General features: G+C 38.0%; 1 long non-coding RNA gene across 2 annotated transcripts in view; it reads right to left on the bottom strand.

Moving 5' to 3' along the window:
• LOC145720667 (uncharacterized) overlaps positions 1–16,423 on the bottom strand; it is a 73,031-nt gene extending 56,608 nt beyond the window's left edge. For both annotated transcript variants that reach the window (XR_014143813.1, XR_014143812.1), the window contains exons 1-2: positions 16,136–16,423; positions 13,034–13,125 (exon numbers count right to left, since the gene is read on the bottom strand). This is a non-coding gene — a long non-coding RNA (uncharacterized LOC145720667). The remainder of the gene's footprint in view (positions 1–13,033; positions 13,126–16,135) is intronic.
• Positions 16,424–17,509: the final 1,086 nt, after the last annotated feature.

Raw genomic sequence — 17,509 nt, 5'->3', positions numbered from 1 at the left:
GTTTCAGAAAAATACGAAGAATGTACAATGAACTTTTCCCGGGATGTGCCACATACTAATGTCTTAAAAATGTAAATTACATTCTGTGCTTTTTAAATGTTATATTTAAAAGGTTTTTAAAATTTAAAATGTGTCTAGCAGTGCTTACATTTGGTATCAAATCTAAGTGATTAATAATTCCATGTTCTCGGAATTCTTGATTTGTTTCCTGTGTCAGATATTTGAGACTATTAAGAGGCGATTAGGGCGGGTATCCTTGAAGTCTCCTTCACACCAAGAATCTCCCTTTTTTTTGGTTCACTTCACTTAATGTGGGAGTTGCTTGTGATATTTTCTACATTTCACCTTCTGAGGTTATGGGCCCCATTCATATGCCATATCTCCCTCTCAGATGAGTAAGTATGACTTTCATGAATTTTTCTTCACTTGTAGAATTTAATTTACATGAATAATTAGGAAAGAACCAACTGAAATTTCCCTCTCCCTGGGCAAACAATCTTGTTAAGAAAATCAACTGCAAACTTTTCCTTTAATATTTTTCTTTTTGCATCTTGAAATTTATTGCTTGCTACAAAGAAGCAAAATAAAAAGAAATATAGGGTACTACAACGTACTGCTCTTTTGCATATTGATTTCTGAATAATTACCTTTGGGCATACTGAGTTATAATATGACACACTATTCTCTCAGGACATTATCTTAAAATATTTTACTTACTTAGCATACAGTTCAATATTTTAGAATTATGTAAAGAGTATAGTTGCTAACCGACATGTGGTGTGCTGGCAGAAACATAAAATGAGAAGGATCTAACAGGCAAAGGAGCTTGTTCTTAGCATGTTACGGTATTTAAATACTGTGGCAATACTGCTGCTCAATTACAGCAGTCAACCTAGTAAAAGTGAAGAAGGCTATAATTCTGTACAGATGGTTAATATGTGCATATTTCCCCTCAAAGTGTATTTCACATGGAATTCTCTTTGCTATTCATACCTGTGATCTTGTCTAAGTCCCATAAGCTTGCAGCTAGCAGGCGTATTCTTCTGCAGTGTAAAGGCCTCAAGTGGATACCAAAAGAGTAGTGCCTGAAACTAAGAACTCATAATCTGAGTCAATGGCCAGCCGAGGAATTGAACACAACAATTGAAGGGTGTGCAATGCAGCCTGACACAGGCTAGGTTATTACTATTGTTGTAATGAGACCCGGTTACCTGTTTCTTAGAACGTGCTCCAAGGTCCGGTTAGGATGTGTTTTAGTCCCCTGAGGCTGCTATAACACAAGCTACAGTCTGGGTGTCCTATAAACAATAGAAATTTATTTCTCACAGTTCTGGAGGCTTAGAAGTGCAAGATCAAGGCACTGTAGCATGGTCACATTCTCGGGAAGGCTCTCCTTCCGGCTCATTGCCGGTGCCTTCTCCCTGGATCCTTGCATGGTGGAAGGATCTAGGGCCCCTCTGGAGCCAATTTTTATAAGGCTCTAATCCTATTGATGAACTTCTACCCTTATGGCTTAAGTACCTCACAAAAGCCCCCATCTACTAATACCATCACATCGGGAGTTAGGATTTCAACATACGCATTTTGGGGGACACAAACATTCGGAACATGTGTGTTTCCTAACAACCCTAAGACAAAAGGAAAGCCCACGAATGCCAGAAATACTGTGGCAAAGATGAACATAATGAGGCTTTGAGTTTTGCCATTCCACTGGCTGTGTGACTCTGTAACCAAGTCACTTAAATTCTCTAACTCCCAGTTTCCTCACCTATAAAATTAACCGTGTAAATGAGATCATGTAAGGAAAGTGTTTCATTTCCTGGTGTCATTACTATTGTTGTTGTTTTGTAATAAGAGCAGACCTTACGTTCATAGAAGAAAATTACTACCAGTAGACTATTAATTGCAACTGCCAAAATAATAGCATGCATTGCACAAAAGAGGGTAAAATGAAGGGAAACAAAAACAAAAATGAGCTCCTGGGACTACATCCAAATAAAAACTTCGGCACAGCAAAGGAAACAATCAACAAAACTAAATGGAAACCTACTGAATAGGAGAAGATACTTCTCCTATAAAGGGTTAGTATCCAAAATATATAAAGAATGGATATAATTCAACATCCCAAAACCAAATGATCCAATTAAAAATGGGCAGAAGACATGGAAAGACATTTCCGCAAAGAAGTCATCCAGATGGCCAGCAGACACACGAAAAGATGCCCATCATCACTTATCATCAAGGAAATGCAAATCAAAACCACAATGAGATATCACCTCACACCAGCCAGAATGGCAAAAATCAAAAACACAAGAAACAACAAGTGCTGGCGAAGATGTGGGAAAAAAACAGAACCCTCATGCACCATTGGTGGGAATGCAAACTGGTACAGCCACTGTGGAAAATAGTATGGATGTTCCTAAAAAATTAAAAATAGAACTACCCTACAATTCAGTAATTGTGCTACTGGGTATTTACTCCAAGAACACAAAAATATTAATTTGAAAGGATATATGCATTCTTATTTTATTGCAGCATTATTTACAATAGGCAAATTATGGAAGCAGCTCAATGTCCATCTATAAATGAATGGATAAAGAAGAGGTGGTAGATAAATACAATGGCATACTATTCACCATAAAAAAAGAATGAAATCTTGCCACTTGCCACAACATGGATAAAGGTAGGGAGTACAATGCTAAGTGGAATAAGTCAGAGAAAGATAAATACCATATGGCTTCACTCATATGTGGAATTTAACCAACTGAGCCACCCAGGCGCCCTCATATGTGGAATTTAAGAAACAAAACAAATGAGAAAAGGATAAAAGAGAGAGAGAGAGACAAACCAAGAAACAGACTCTTAACTCTAGAGAACAAACTGATGCTTGCCAGAGGGAGGTGGGTTGGAGGATGGGTGACGTAGGTGATGGAGATCGAGTGCACTTGTCCTGATGAGCACTGAGTAATGATGTATAGGATTGTTGCATCAGTATATTGTACCCCTGAAACTAATACAACACTGTATGGTAGCTATACTGGAATTAAAAAAAAACTTAATAAAATTTTGAAAAAGGGTAAATTGAAAAAAACCCTGAATTTTATATCTGAGGTCATAAAGTATGTTTGCTTTTAAAACTGTTTTTGATACATTTCCTTAAGTGTATGAGAAATTAAAGATGATTATACATATTTGTTTATAAAATAATTTTCACTGGGAGGCCATTTTGTGACCAAGGATCTATTTTATTCACCTCCTTTATTATAAAATGGGTTGAATTCTAGGCTTAATGCCCTAAAATAGTTCTTATTTTCTGCTCTTTGAAGGGGTAGCATTATTATACTAATTGTATAGATGGAAAAACCAATATGCAGGTTATACAATGTGATTGACGTTACATTCCAGACTTAGTGGCAAAACAAAAATAGAGTTGAGCTACTTTTCCCCCTTGATCTCACAAGCTTTGCTACTTTTCATGTTGCTGCTATTAAAAAAAAAATAGGCTGTTTGTCCCAGTGGGAACTAAGTGATGGGTTTTTAGCATCTCTTGTGCCAACTGACCAAAACCTAAATTGACTTCCACTACATTATCAAATCATTTTTATGAAATGGGTCTATTGGACTTTTTCAGCTATGAATGCTTCAACCAGCACCTTCTCAATTGCAGCAGCAAGATGGCAAAAGGAAATGTAAGTTGTCATGTTTAAAAATCAATCGAAATAACATTTCAACCTTCAGTTACAGCAAATGAAACGACATCCTGGTGATATCAGTGATAGTGATGTTGGTCGCTGCTTTTCTCATCAATTAAATGCATGATTCTTAAGGCCTGCCAAGTTTATATTTTGCTATCTGGATGTCCCCTTCCTCTGCCCTTTCCTTTCTTTTCTATACTTCGTTCTTATGTACTTGCTTCTTTCATGGCTTAGTTCCTCTCATCACAGAAGAAATGTACCCAAAATTAATTTGCACTCAGGTTACTTAAACATTTTCATATTAATAGGAGACCAAGTAATGCTGGACCCAAAGAAATAAATCCCTAATGGTGTGGGGCACTATTCAGGCCCCGCAGTTCTTGGGTGGGAAGAAGGCTTTTCTGCGGGCACGGTCTTTAGCCACGCCTGTATCATATCCACTTTCTTTCTCTCTCAGCCTGTTTCTGCTCTTGCCTGTTTCTGGGTAGACATGTCTAGCTGTGATTCTGCAGGAATGCTAATTTGGCAAATGCTGACAATGTAATGAGGAATGAGAACTGGTTGGCTACTATTTTAAAAGGGTCACTGAAGTGCTAAGTTGGACAGAGGAGGGGGTGATGAAATCTGTCTGTGGATAGATGGAGAAGGCTTGATGGATGATAGAAATGGGTTGAAAGCCATGCTCATGTGAGAGTAATATGAAGAGAAGCATGAAATGTGGGATGTGTGTGGGGGTTGTTCAAAGTCTGACGGGGTGGTATGTGGGAGAGACATAGGAATGACTGATTGGAACCAGACTGTGAAGGGCTTAGGATGCCAGGCCAAGGAGTTTGGACTTGGGTCTGTAGGCAACGAGTCTCTGCAGAATTTCTCACTCTGTGTCCCCAGAGCCACCTGACTTCCTCACAGGAGCTCTGCGCTGTCTCCGTACAATGGGAAAAGCATAGTAGCTGGAATTAGAAAGCTTGTGTTCAAAACCTCTTAAGGGCCTTGTAGGATCTTGGGCAAATCCCTGAAACACAAAATTGGTGACCTAGTTCTTTTGCTTAAAAAAACAGAGGTGCGTGTTGGAGTTCAACCTGGTATGGTCCCGTTAAATAGAGTGTGACAGTCACACTAGGTCTGGGCTTGGAATGAATCCTTTTCACTGGGGTGAGCCACAAGCCGAGCACAGGTGCTAGAGGAAGCTCTTTGGTGGGAAGACCGGGTTAATCTAGAAGATATGGCAATAGGTACAACCCCAAATGTCATCTCCTCTGAAAAGCAATCTCCAGGTCAGTTATTCGTAGCCACCCCTTGTCTTCCAAAGCTGGTTCTGTATGCTTTTGTTATAGTAGTCATTGTCTTAGGCTGGTATTCAATATACGAATATCGTACGTTTAAAGTGTTCTTTTCGTTGGAAGTAATGAAAACCACAGTGGGGACTGCGAGGGGAAAAGGCACCATTTTAAGTCTACTGGGGTGGGAAGAGAAGGGAATCAAGGACCTCAAGAGATGGAAATGAACCTAAGCTCAGGCAGGGACTTGAAAAAAGTAATAAAAAGTCATCAGAAATCCAAGCCTCTTTTTCCTTGTCCGATTCATTCCTCTTCCTCTACAGACCAGTGTCTCTGCTCCCCTGCCCCCATTGAGACATGTAGCAACTCAGAATTTACATGAGCTGCAGTTCTAATCACCCATGGAGACTAACTGGCTGAAAAGGAATCTGTTTCAAATTCTCTGGAGAAGCACATCTGGTGGTTCGATCTTATTTCAGTTGTCTCTCCCCATGCAATTCCCTGTGTCCAGGGCAATGGAACCACACGATCTGTGTCTAGCTGTCCGGGCCCCCTCTGTGAATGGGAGCAGTTCTCGGGGTAGGGTGAGCCAGTGCCTGGGCTGGGCGGACACTCGGAAGGGTTTTCACTACATCGATTTTGTGCTCTTTCAAGGCTAGAGACCATGTTTCATTGATATTTTTGTCACTAGCACTTTGCATCCTATTTTACACACACCTAAGAAGCATCGATACATTTCTGTTGAATAAATAAGTCATTCCTGGCCAAGATCAGAAGTCTTTCTAACAATAAGGAATACTTGCTGAGTTCTATATTTTTAAGAATTTTTTTTCATCATCAACTCATTTCTATCTTTTCAATAATCTTGTGAGTGATTAGATTTACAATCCATTTTTGAGAGGAGGAAACCGAGACTCTAGACCATGAACTCTTAGGGGCAATGAGGAGTGGACCAGAGCTGAATAATAGTGGAGTCTGGAGAACCAGTTAGGACACTCAAGTAGTTCAACTGATAAACTGAGATGGGTTTGACGAAGATGAGGGAAATATGCATGGCCTCTGATTTGTTTGGAATCCTCAGTGTGTGCACACACGTGGTTGTGTGTCTCCCAACAAGAACAACAGCAGTAATATGTACTGGGTGCTTCCTATGGACCAGACTCTGCACTAACCACCTGCACAAGCGTCCCCCTTTCACCTACACAAAACACTCCGAGGCTGGTGCTTGTGTTATTCTCATTGTACAGACCAGGAAGCTGAGGCTCAGAGAGGTTAAGTGACTTAATCGGTATATAACTGGTATGGCCAGAATTTAAAGTAGATTAATGACCTCCTTCTTTTATTTATCAGAACCCAACATGTGTGGATTTAGTCTCTGTTCATGACAAATTGGTCATATTTGGACCATCCATTAGTGAAAATGGAACCTTTCCCATGGAGGCAGTTATCTAAATGATTGCAACTCTCCTTGGGTAATGTTTTCGTTTTGTTTAGTTTGCTTTCATCAGAGGTGATTGGGAACAATAGGACTTCCTGGGTAATTCACTGAACTTTTAATTACATTTATGGAATGCTAACTTACAGTGATAAAATAAATAACAAAATATATGTTGTGATTTTTAGACGCAATTTTGGACAAAAGATTTTTAAAATCATGGCCTTCTTTGCATACTTTGAGTTTGAGTGATCATTTACAATCAACTTGTAAAGTCTTAAAAATAAGCAAAACATTGATTTAGAGGAGAATATTAATATTATTTTTCAACTGACTACTGATTATCTTTTGATGAAGAAGAAAAGATTAAATTGCTATCTCATAATGATAATTAAATAAAGGTTGCTGAGTCCAGTCTTTGGGAGCTTCCGTGGAGTAAAGTTAGGAAAGTTTACAATAAAATGCAAATATTTAAAAGGCATTTTGACCATTTTCCCCAGGAAATAAGACAATAACTATGAAGTAGAGAACACATATAAACAATGATAAAATAATCATTTGTTTGCCCTGATCATTTGTTTGCTTTTAGTAATTTTTAAAAGATTTATGAGTCTCTATCTTTGTACTTCAGTGACAAGTAGATTCATTATGATCATTAGTTTCCTGTGGCGTTGTTCTATCAGGTATATTTTCATCAGGACTGCTGGTGAAATTATCAACCATAATATTAAGATTAGAATAAACAAGAGATTCTTTCCTTATATAATCAATTCAAATTTTCATTTCATTAACGTGTAAGATGGCAATGTCACTAAATTGCTATTTAGGCTATTACCAGTCTGTGTTAATAATCTTAATTTATCAACATTTATTTTAACCTTTGCTACAAAGCCTTGCAAATAAAGATGATCATTATTAATTTTTAGGTAAAAACAAAACTGCTACTTTGTGCCTGAGTTATTGTGTCAGTCTGTTCTTAGCAAAAAGTGAAGTTCTTGAAATTCTTTTTCCCTATGGTATCTTACACCAAAGTCTAATCAATGTATATGTATATTTATACATGTACATAACTTTGTAATAAAAACTCTGATAGGGCACCTGGGTGGCTCAGTCGGTTAAGCGTCTGCCTTCGGCTGAGGTCATGATCCCAGGATCCTGGGATTGAGCCCCGCATCGGGCTCCCTGCTCAGTGGAGAGCCTGCTTCTCCCTCTATGCCTCCCCCTGCTTGTGCTCTCTTTCATGCTCTGTCTCACACACTCTCTTTCTCTAATAAATGAATACAATCTTAAAAAAAAAAACTCTGATAAAGTGCTATGCTATGTAATGAAGTAGAATTCTGGAAGGACCTGGGCTTTGGATATAGAAGACCTAAGTTTGAATACTGGCTCTGCCCATTACAAGTCAAATAACTTTGGCTAACTTAACCTCCCTCAGTCACTTTCCTCATCTGTGCAATGGGATAATAACATCTGTCTTGTAGGCGCTCAAAAAATGGCAACACTTATAACTTACCACTTAAATGCGATAGCTAAAGGGAACATGTACTGTAATTTTTTTTTTTTTGAGGTCAGACAGTTTATTTCTCTACTTGTGAGTAATTCAGTGCAAAGACTCTGATTCTTTTTTGCAGGATTAGTATACCACTGTCATCCTGCCACCCTGGTTCATCAGTCAAAAAGAAGAAAATTGAAATGTTAAGTTTTTTGATGCCATAATATTAGTTATAAGTCTCCATTTCAGTTTACACTCAGCTATGAAAAACTGGAAGTCACTTGTCATATAATATTTTCTTTAGTCCCTTGTTAATATGGACCCTATTACCTTAACACACTATCAACTCTTTTATGGAGAAATAGATGAATACATAAGGGTGTGGGTGGCAGAATCTTAATGTAGGTACTGGGTCCATCTGGTGAAGTGTTTCATCCAAACCTTCCTTGGAAGCCATTAAGTTCCATGGGGAGAGGGGCTTTCTAGCCAAAATGATTAATTAGTGTCCTGTGAAGCCTAAAGCTGTTTTACTGTTTCTCTGGGCTTCCTCCCACAATTTTACCCATGTCTTCTGATTGGTCAGTGGTTATAGTGTGTCTTATTTTATGATAGTTGAGTAATCATGTTTATGAGATACGTGTAACAGATAAAAACTCTAAATGTCTTTACGAGGAAGATCTCTTTAGCGGATCCTGGCTCTCTGTGCCTCTTTTTGGATAGATGAAGTGTTTTTTTTTGTTTGTTTGTTTGTTTGAAGATTTACCTATTTATTTCAGGGAGAGAAAGAGAAAGAGCGAGAGGAAGGGCAGAGGGAGAGGGAGAGAGAGAATTCTCAAGCAGTCTCCCTGAGGAGCGCAGAGCCCAATGTGGGGCTCGATCCCAGGACCCTGAGATCATGACCTGAGTCGAAATCAAGAGCTGGCTGCTTAACTCACTAAGCCACCCGGTCACCCTGGACAGGATGAAGTCTTACACTCATCTTGCAGCCTGCCATTGAAATGTTTGTAAGCCAGGAAATCAGGCACAATAGTAGAGACGAAAGATAATGTTGATTTCTAATCATATTTTTACCCTTCACAACTATTTTAAATGTGCATATATGTTGAAGGCATTCAAAAGATATTTGAAAGTGTTCTTTCATTAAAAAAACATATTGAGCATCTACTATATGCTAGACCTCAGGCTGGGCCCTGTAAATGATAATGATTTTATTTTCAAATGTAATAAAAATACATAATTATGTGATAATAATACTAATGTTAAAAATAATACACAATAAGGTATAGAGTTTTATATGTCATAAGAGAGAAGCAGATAAAGAGCTCTGGGAGTTCATGGACAAAGTACCACACACCATGCCAGGCACATGCTAGGGGGGATAGTCAATAAATTTTAGTTTCTTTCCCTTCCTTTTGTTAGTGAGAAGGATTACTTTTTGTGCATTATTGGTGCATGTTTGTGCATGTGTATGTATATGTATGTGAAGGAGCAATGAAATACTTTATAAAAAAGTGATCTACTGGATCTGGATTTTAGAAGATGGTGAGTAGAAGACATTCTAGGCAAAGGACACAGCACATATTAAAAAACAGAGGCAGGAGATTGCATGAGGGAAAATCTGCTTGTTTGCTTTCTTGGAGCACAGCATTTGTGGTTGGAGTTGGGAGGAATAAGGTCAGAGGGAAGTTTAAGGATTGTGGGAGTGTTAAGAGGAGTGCTACTCAGATCACCTTACAACAGTATTTATTCTGGTAATATTTCTAAGTTTGTATGTCTAAGAAAAGCTTATGCATTAAGGCCTTATGCATTAAAAAAAAAAAAAAGGCTGGTTACCAATTTTTGTTTGCCAAAAATCCAGGGTACCATATATCTGGTGAAAAACAATAAAATATCTAACAAGCTTGATGTCTACATCACTGGGCAATTTCTTCTGAGACAGGGGTGCTGACCATTGTATCAGTCAGGATAAGTTATGTTTTGCTGCAGTGACAAACCTTCAATCTCCATGGCCTAATTCACTATAGTTTTTTTTCTCACTTACACAAAGTGTGTTATCCTACAAGAGTTGGCCTAAACTTCCAGATCACTTTGACATTATGAGTTTTCCCTATTTAAATATTCTCCCATGGCTTCCATAGCAGGGAACGAGCAGGCTGGACAATGAAGCACCAGTAATTAACTATCTCGTTGTGGACACATATCACAAGTCACTTCCACCTAAATTGGATTGGCCAAAGCAAATCATTTGGTCTTGCCTATCTTTCTTTCAGGTTGTTTATTTCTGGAAGGCACAGACTTCATTTTGTTTATATTTCCCTCCCAATGCCTAGCAAATGGTAAGCATTTGATACATGCTTTCTTTTTCTTTTTACCATTTTATTACATAAATACTTCATGATCAATAAGAGTATTAAGATAACACAAAGGTGAATAAAATGGAAAGTGAAAGTACTCCTTCTCAAAATGTTTCAAGAATAAGTGAATGCAAGATCAGTTTTGAACTCTTTAGCAAAACATGTAAGATCTTTTACTATCTTTTCAGTCCAGCTTTCAGCATTTACTCACGTGGATTATTTTCTATTAAATATATTTTCAAATGTGTACTTCCACACTTTTGGGTCCTTTGCTGTTTTCTTTCTTTTTTTAATTTTATTTTTTATTGTAGTAAAATGCACACAACATAAAATTGATTATCTTAACCATTTTTAAGTATACAGCTTGCTATTTTCTTTGCCTGGAATTTTCACTCATTTTTTCTAAACCTGTTAAACTTCCTTTGGGAAGAATTTAAAACTCTTTTTAAAAAATGTTTTATGTACTTAAGTCATCTCTACACCCAAGGTGGGGCTCAAACTCACAACCCTGAGACCAAGAGTTGCACCTCTTCCGACTGAGCCAACCAAAACTTTTTCTTAGTTTTCATAATTTCTGTCCTCTTCACAGCATTTGATAGTGTTTACTATTTTATCTTTAAAATTTTCTCATCTCTTATCTTTTCTGTGACACAGTAAACAGTGGACAAATAACATACTGATTCATTCATTTATTTATTCACTTCATGTATCAAGTGTCCTCTACATGCAAGGAAAGCATCTTGATTTAGATGAGGCAGTATTTTGTCCCTCTGATATAGCTCAGTACCCTTTTTGTTTTGCTGATTTGTTGAATTATACAGAGATAGAGTAAAACTTTTTTTCTGGGCCATGCATAGGATTTGCATATAGATTTTAGAATTGGTATTTAAAGTTATTTCCTTAATTTTCAAACCCTTGATGCTTATCACATGCTGGGATTTGAGGGAAACATTGCTGGCAAGTTACAACACAAGAAGAAATAATATCTAAATGTAATGTGTCAAGTTTATAAAAACAAACAAACAAACAAAAACAGAATAAATAGATAAGGAGAAACCTAAGGTTTATGTGAAATCAGGAAAAATGAACAAATATGAACTGCTTGCAAGTGTACCTGATATTTAGAGAACTTGACTAAGTTAAATAATAGCTTATTATTATAATGGCTTATAGCTCTTCTACTTTCCTTTGGTTCTTTTGCAGGGGGAGTTTGGTAGTGAGAAAAGAAAATAGTTAGGGTACAGAGAATCTTACGGACAGTATTCAAAACAGAGCAGAAGACATTCGCCCTTTAGATGCACAGGGGAACTGTGATTGCTCGGGGGTCATTCCATGACCACGTGAATTCCCCATTGGTATTACAAGGAATAACATTTATGAGGAAAATGGAGTTGATACACAGCATGAAATTGAGACGAAAAATCTGCACTTTAAAGACTGAACCTAGAGCAATTGACGACAGAGAGACTGAGAGCTGTCATGTTGTCATGACAGACAAAATGGACTAGGGTCGGTCTGTGGACTTGGAACAATGTGATTAACAAACAGGCAAGGTCAACTGAAGAAGATTCATACTGACATTTCCCAATGCCTCCTGGAAGTCAGGTAGAACATTCTGGTCTTATATTCCCCTGCTATGCTCTTATGCTTCATTGCTCTAGCCAAACTGGGCAGTAAAACTTGTAGCTTTACTATTGATGTGATGTTCTGAAAATTTCAGATCCTTCTTTCATTTAAATTTATTACCATCTTAGTGTTTTCATATTTTTAGAAAATTGGAGTAAACTTAAAAGTAATTGTAGTTTCGTGTCTCTGTCATTTTCTGGATGATAATTTGTCTTTGCTAACTCTTCCTCTTGGATTTCAAGAATTAGTTACTTATTCATTATTATCATTGACATTTCCTGTGCTTTCATTTGTTTCTTTACCACTGACTGTTTCCTCAATTTCATTATTATCAAACAGCCCTTCTGTGATAGACTGCTGTTCCCCATCTTCATATTGATTAATTTCATTTTCACATGCATCATTCTGATTTCCAGCATCTTCAGAGCAGTCTTCAGAAGATGAGTCATTTGCAAAGACAGATTTTCATTAGTGGAGTCATCCTCAGAGTCAGAATGTGATGGTCTGTTCGCAGGAATATTGTTTGCTCCTCTGTGTCTTTCATTATCTCTTGGAAGGGATGTGCCTGATGTACTTGCTTAGTCATTATCCAAGTAATTAAAATCAAATGTACTTATTTTGTAGATTAAACAAGAACATTCTTTATTATGATTGTTTGCAATTGAAGCTTCAGGGACACTTTAAGCTAGATATTACATTAAATATTATTTTCCATTTAAATTAAAACATTTAATCAGAAATTCCAAAAAGCAAGATATGTAAGTTAATGCCTCATATGAAGATGAAGCATTAAGATGCAGTTCCACTGCAATACTTTTTTGTGAAGTTGATATGCAACAAATAAAATGTTTAAGAGATTATCAACACTGATGGTAGATTCCAGTCATTGGCATCGTTACTGTTCTCTGTGTGTGAGTGTGTGTGCGCACGTGTGCATGCACACATAAGTTGTCAATAGATTATAAACTGTTTAGAACTGGGATTCTTTAAATTTCTAATGGATTTTTTCCCCCACTCTAAGTGGGGGGGGAGGAAGTAAGGACATTTTGGACAATTAATTCATTAAAATTCCTACGTAAAAATGTGCTATCTGATAACTAAATTCCTATGTTAGGTATCAGTTAATACTGGAAGGAAACAAGAAGAGAAATTACCTGTTGTACTCCGGAGCTGTGACGTCTATGAAGTGTACAGTGTGTGTCTGCCTTCTTGTCTCAGGTGATCGGGGGGTTGGTGGCTGGACACTCTGGGGATCATACAAAAATATATTTTAGGAGCCAGGAAAGTTTTGGGGTCTGTTACAGAAAGGCAAAGGCGCCTGGTACTCCATAGATAACATGAGGAAAGACTCGTCCTTATTAAAAATAGGTTGGCAAAGATCATTATCTGAGCAATTTAAGAGCCAGAAGAAGACAAAGGGTGAATTTGTATATGCAGGTTCTGCTGAGCTGTTCTCCTGCCACTGCCTTTGAGGCAGTGAACGCCCTTGGCTGGACATAAAGAAGGCGGGGCTGCTGAGGATTCTGGCTTCTTGAGGTGGATCAGAATAAGACGGGACAAAGGGGGAGCTGAGAAAGTGTACAGTTTCACTGGAGTCAGCGCAAAAGGCAAACACTATAGAGGTGTCTCCACTCCCCTGTGATGTGGCAAGGGTTATGCCAGGAACCTTCCAGGTCTGCTAAGTGCAAGGCAGGAAGGTAGTGTTGTTCCAGAGGAATCACTGTGGGGTACTGCTGTGTGGAGTTGAGACAACTTGAAGCAAGCCCAGATTTGAGCCTAGAGAGGAGACGGGCAAACCCTGATTCTCAGCCTTCAGCCCCATGAACGCCGGAAGCCCTACAGGTCTGGCAGCTGTGAGGAGGAGAGTTTCAGCCAGTGTTTGCGAAAGCACTGGCAGAGGAGGACACTGTAGACCTGAGGGAAATGTGCCCAGTGCAGGTGTGTCAAACCAAGTGTCTTAGCTCAAGCTGCTACAACGCAAATCCCATAGACTCAGTGGCTTAAACAATAATATGCATTTCTCATAGATCTGAAGGCTAGAAATTTGAGATGAGGGTGCCCGCACCATCAACTTCTGGTGAGGGCTCTCTTCCTGGCTGCTAGACAATCTTCTTGCTTCCTCCTCACGTGGCAGAGAGAGAGAGAGAGAGAGAGAGAGCTCTGTTTCTTCTTATAAGGGCACTAATCCCATCATGAGGGCTCCACTCTCATGACCCAGTTACCTCCAAATACCATCATATTGGGGATTGGCGTTTCAACATACGAATTTTGAGGGGACATGAACATTCAGTCCATAGCACTGGGTAATATGTCTTCTGACTGGCAGTTCTGGAAGGATTTGTTTAATGGAGAAGAGTGTCTGTAGCCCCCCGCAAAAGGAAACGAATAAGCTCTTTTCTATCCTGGGGCAGATAAACAGAGTGGACCATAATCCTAGAGCCTGACTTGGTCATACTATGTCTGAAAAGTTGGGCCTAGCTCTCGTGCCATGGGTGAGGTAGGGTCCTGACACTGCCCAGATCTGGTGCTAACTCAAGTAACAGAAAACCAATGTGACTTATTTCATTTAGCATAATACCCTCCAGTTCCATCCACTTCGATGTAAAACAAACAAATAAACAAAAAAGAAAACCAATGTGAACTTGAAACTCACAGGGCTTTGGGGGCCCTGTTTGATATTGATGACTCATTTCTGATTTATCTGTTGGATTGGAGTCTATTTGGTAGAATGTTTCGGGATCTCATTTGCCTTTTTAAAACTAATTTTTTTTCAGTTAATTTCCTCTTGTGCTATTCACTAGATTTATCCCTTCAGTCCATGTGCGTGTGTGTGTGTGTGTGTGTGTATGCTTATATGCAGCATAATATATATTTCAAAATATGTTAAAAATTCTTTTGGAACTATACTATCTTAAGTTTTGTATTTAGATTTAAGGAAACCTCTTTAAACTATAATTCTCCTGTGCATAATAATTTCATGCCTATCACACAGCTCAGGCCATATATGAGTTTACTTGGAGTTATTTACTTTAATAGTAGACAAAAGCAAAACAAATATTTTTGCTGTTACATCAAGTATGATATCCTTTCTCTTCTCTAAGCAAGTTAAATTTATTAGAATAATTTATGAGTGACCATTGTAAGACCATGGGTTTCTCTTGCTTCCATTGTTAATGTGTGATTCCATTGTTCATTAATGAGAAAAATGAAGTTCACAAAAGTCAGTATTCAAGTTCTGCATAAAGACTATTAAAATAAATGGAAGAAGTCCAGAAATATCCCAAAGAATACTCTCCATACAACCCAGACATGCACTTAAAAAAAGTGTTAGCTGATTTGCTTCAAATTATAATAATTTGGGGGCTATAAGAAGGGAAATGCAGGGAATATTGGAAAATTTAGAATCAGCCACTGCTACAAATATTATCTCCTTACCACCATTCTCAGTCATTTTACGATAAAATTTAGAACATATATGCTGGTAAAATACTATCTCCTTATTTTTAAAAATTACATAGAACTGATAATAAAGCACTAGTTTTATCACCCATCCCTCCTCACCATCTATTAAAGGCTGTGTTCTTTGTTTCAAGGTCTTGTTGAAATAAAACAGAATGAAATTAGTGACCTTCAAACTGACTTCCCTAACCAGCTTCTGGCAACCGACCCAGCCATCAGTCTGTCAATAGCTTGTGCAGTTTCAGGTTTCATTTGCAAAAAAGAAAAAAAGAAAGAAAAAGAAAAAGATTCTAGTTCTCTTCCATAAACAACATATTTCAATTGTTTCTTTAAAAAAGCGCTGAGTACAATTTACACATGTTACATACTAATAAAGACCTACTTTGTGGGTAGGCTTTCTGCAGAAGTACGGCTTGATTGGAAATGTTTTATTTGAGGTGTATGGATAAAGCTGCAATAGTGAAGCAAAATATTTATAATTCTTCCCTGTTTGGTTTCGGTTTGTCAATCTTTTCTCTTCTTTACGTAAAACAACATCTTGCATACAAACTGTTTGGAAGTTTGAAATAGTGGCATTCCAAATGTAGTCAGAGAAAGGAAATTATAGTTAAATCTAGAAAAAAAAGTAGGTAAGGAAGAAAAATGCTGTCAGCTCAGATGTGGAAGCATGGGAAGAGCTTCAAGGCATTAGAAGATGAAGAATTATAGTTCCTGCGCAGAGAACATAGGGCCATTCACACACAATGCGATCTGTACCTTTTAATCTTGTCCTAAATTTAAGCCTGTTCGTTCAGTACCTTATTTCCTCTTTTCCTCCTTCTTGCTGTTCTCATCTTTTCATTATGTTCTTTTTAAAAAAAATTCCCATCCTCATGTTTCTCCTTGTTTCCTATACGTATTTTTTTCTGTCCAGATTCAATAGTAGAACATTGAAACGTTTGTCCCTCTTAAAGAGAGACTCAGTTGTTTCTGCAGAACACTTGTCAGAAATTTGGGACGTTGCGTCCCATGTAAGTCTTCCCCAGAATCAGAAGCTATTTCATTTCAGCTGTCCCAACAAATCGTGCCTACATTCCAATTGTGGATTTTCTATTAGTGAATTCCTCAGAGTAGGACACATTTCCTCAAAGTCAGATTTCCTGGAGTCACAAACATTTTATTATTTCCTTTAATCTTTCATGACTTTGCATTTCAACCCCTGTAATATTTATTATCCCTGGATCCTAGATGTTTTCTCATTGTGACCTTAAAATTGCTTATCATCCAGGCTCATTTCCTTGTGTTTGGTCCAGAATGGTCTCAGACTGCCACGGTTCTCTGCCCTCTCAAGATCCGTGACATCAGGGGTTAGAATTTTAGTCCTAAGGAGAAATGCATCTCCAGGTTTACTTCTAATATTTCACACACACACACACACACACACACACACACACACACACACACACACATATATATAACTTGGAGGGATTCTTGAGTTTTAATATGTTTCATGTAAAGAAAATTCTGTGTCTGAGCCTGTCTACCATGGTAGGAGGGAGAACGCCATATGTATTTTTCAAAACCCAGTGACCACTGTGTCTTTGAGAGCTTCTTCTGTATTGTAGGCAAACTGTTGTAGTTACTATTTGAAAAGCAGGGCAAAGATAGAAGAAGACTGCTTTTATTTATTTATTTTTTAGACTTCTACAGTCTGTCTGCTGTGTACACTGATCTAATTTTTTCCAGTCTTCTCTCAAATTTGGATATGTCTTTGCCATTTAAAATACCCTACCAAGATAAAGGGTCATCCCAAGATACTTTTGATACTTTCAGAAATATTTGTCCACACATTCTTTCACCTGTTACCCCTGGAGGCAAGGATAGTTTTAGTCTGTTTAGACTAGTCTATTTAGAAATACCCTCCCAGGACCCTCTTCCCCTTCCCCCAACAAATCAATGCTGAAAACCATGAGACCAAAGATCTTATTGAGGGACAGCCATGAAAAAGAACTTCTGGCTTTGGAGTTTGAGAGTCCTGGGTGCAGATGGTAGCTTGACCTTGGTGCATTTGGGCAACTAGCTGAACTTTGTTGAGCTTCACTTTATTCATAGTATATAATGTACAGAAAGCTCGCAGTGGACTTCAGTGAATGGTCACTAGTGATAGTAATAAAATCGTTGTTTTTTTAAAC

Source organism: Leptonychotes weddellii, chromosome 3 (assembly GCF_054177405.1).
Source record: "Leptonychotes weddellii isolate Sample4059 chromosome 3, ASM5417740v2, whole genome shotgun sequence".
NCBI classification, from domain to species: domain Eukaryota; kingdom Metazoa; phylum Chordata; class Mammalia; order Carnivora; family Phocidae; genus Leptonychotes; species Leptonychotes weddellii.
Note: the sequence above shows the minus strand (reverse complement) of the source record. Positions and strands in the feature narration are given on the sequence as shown.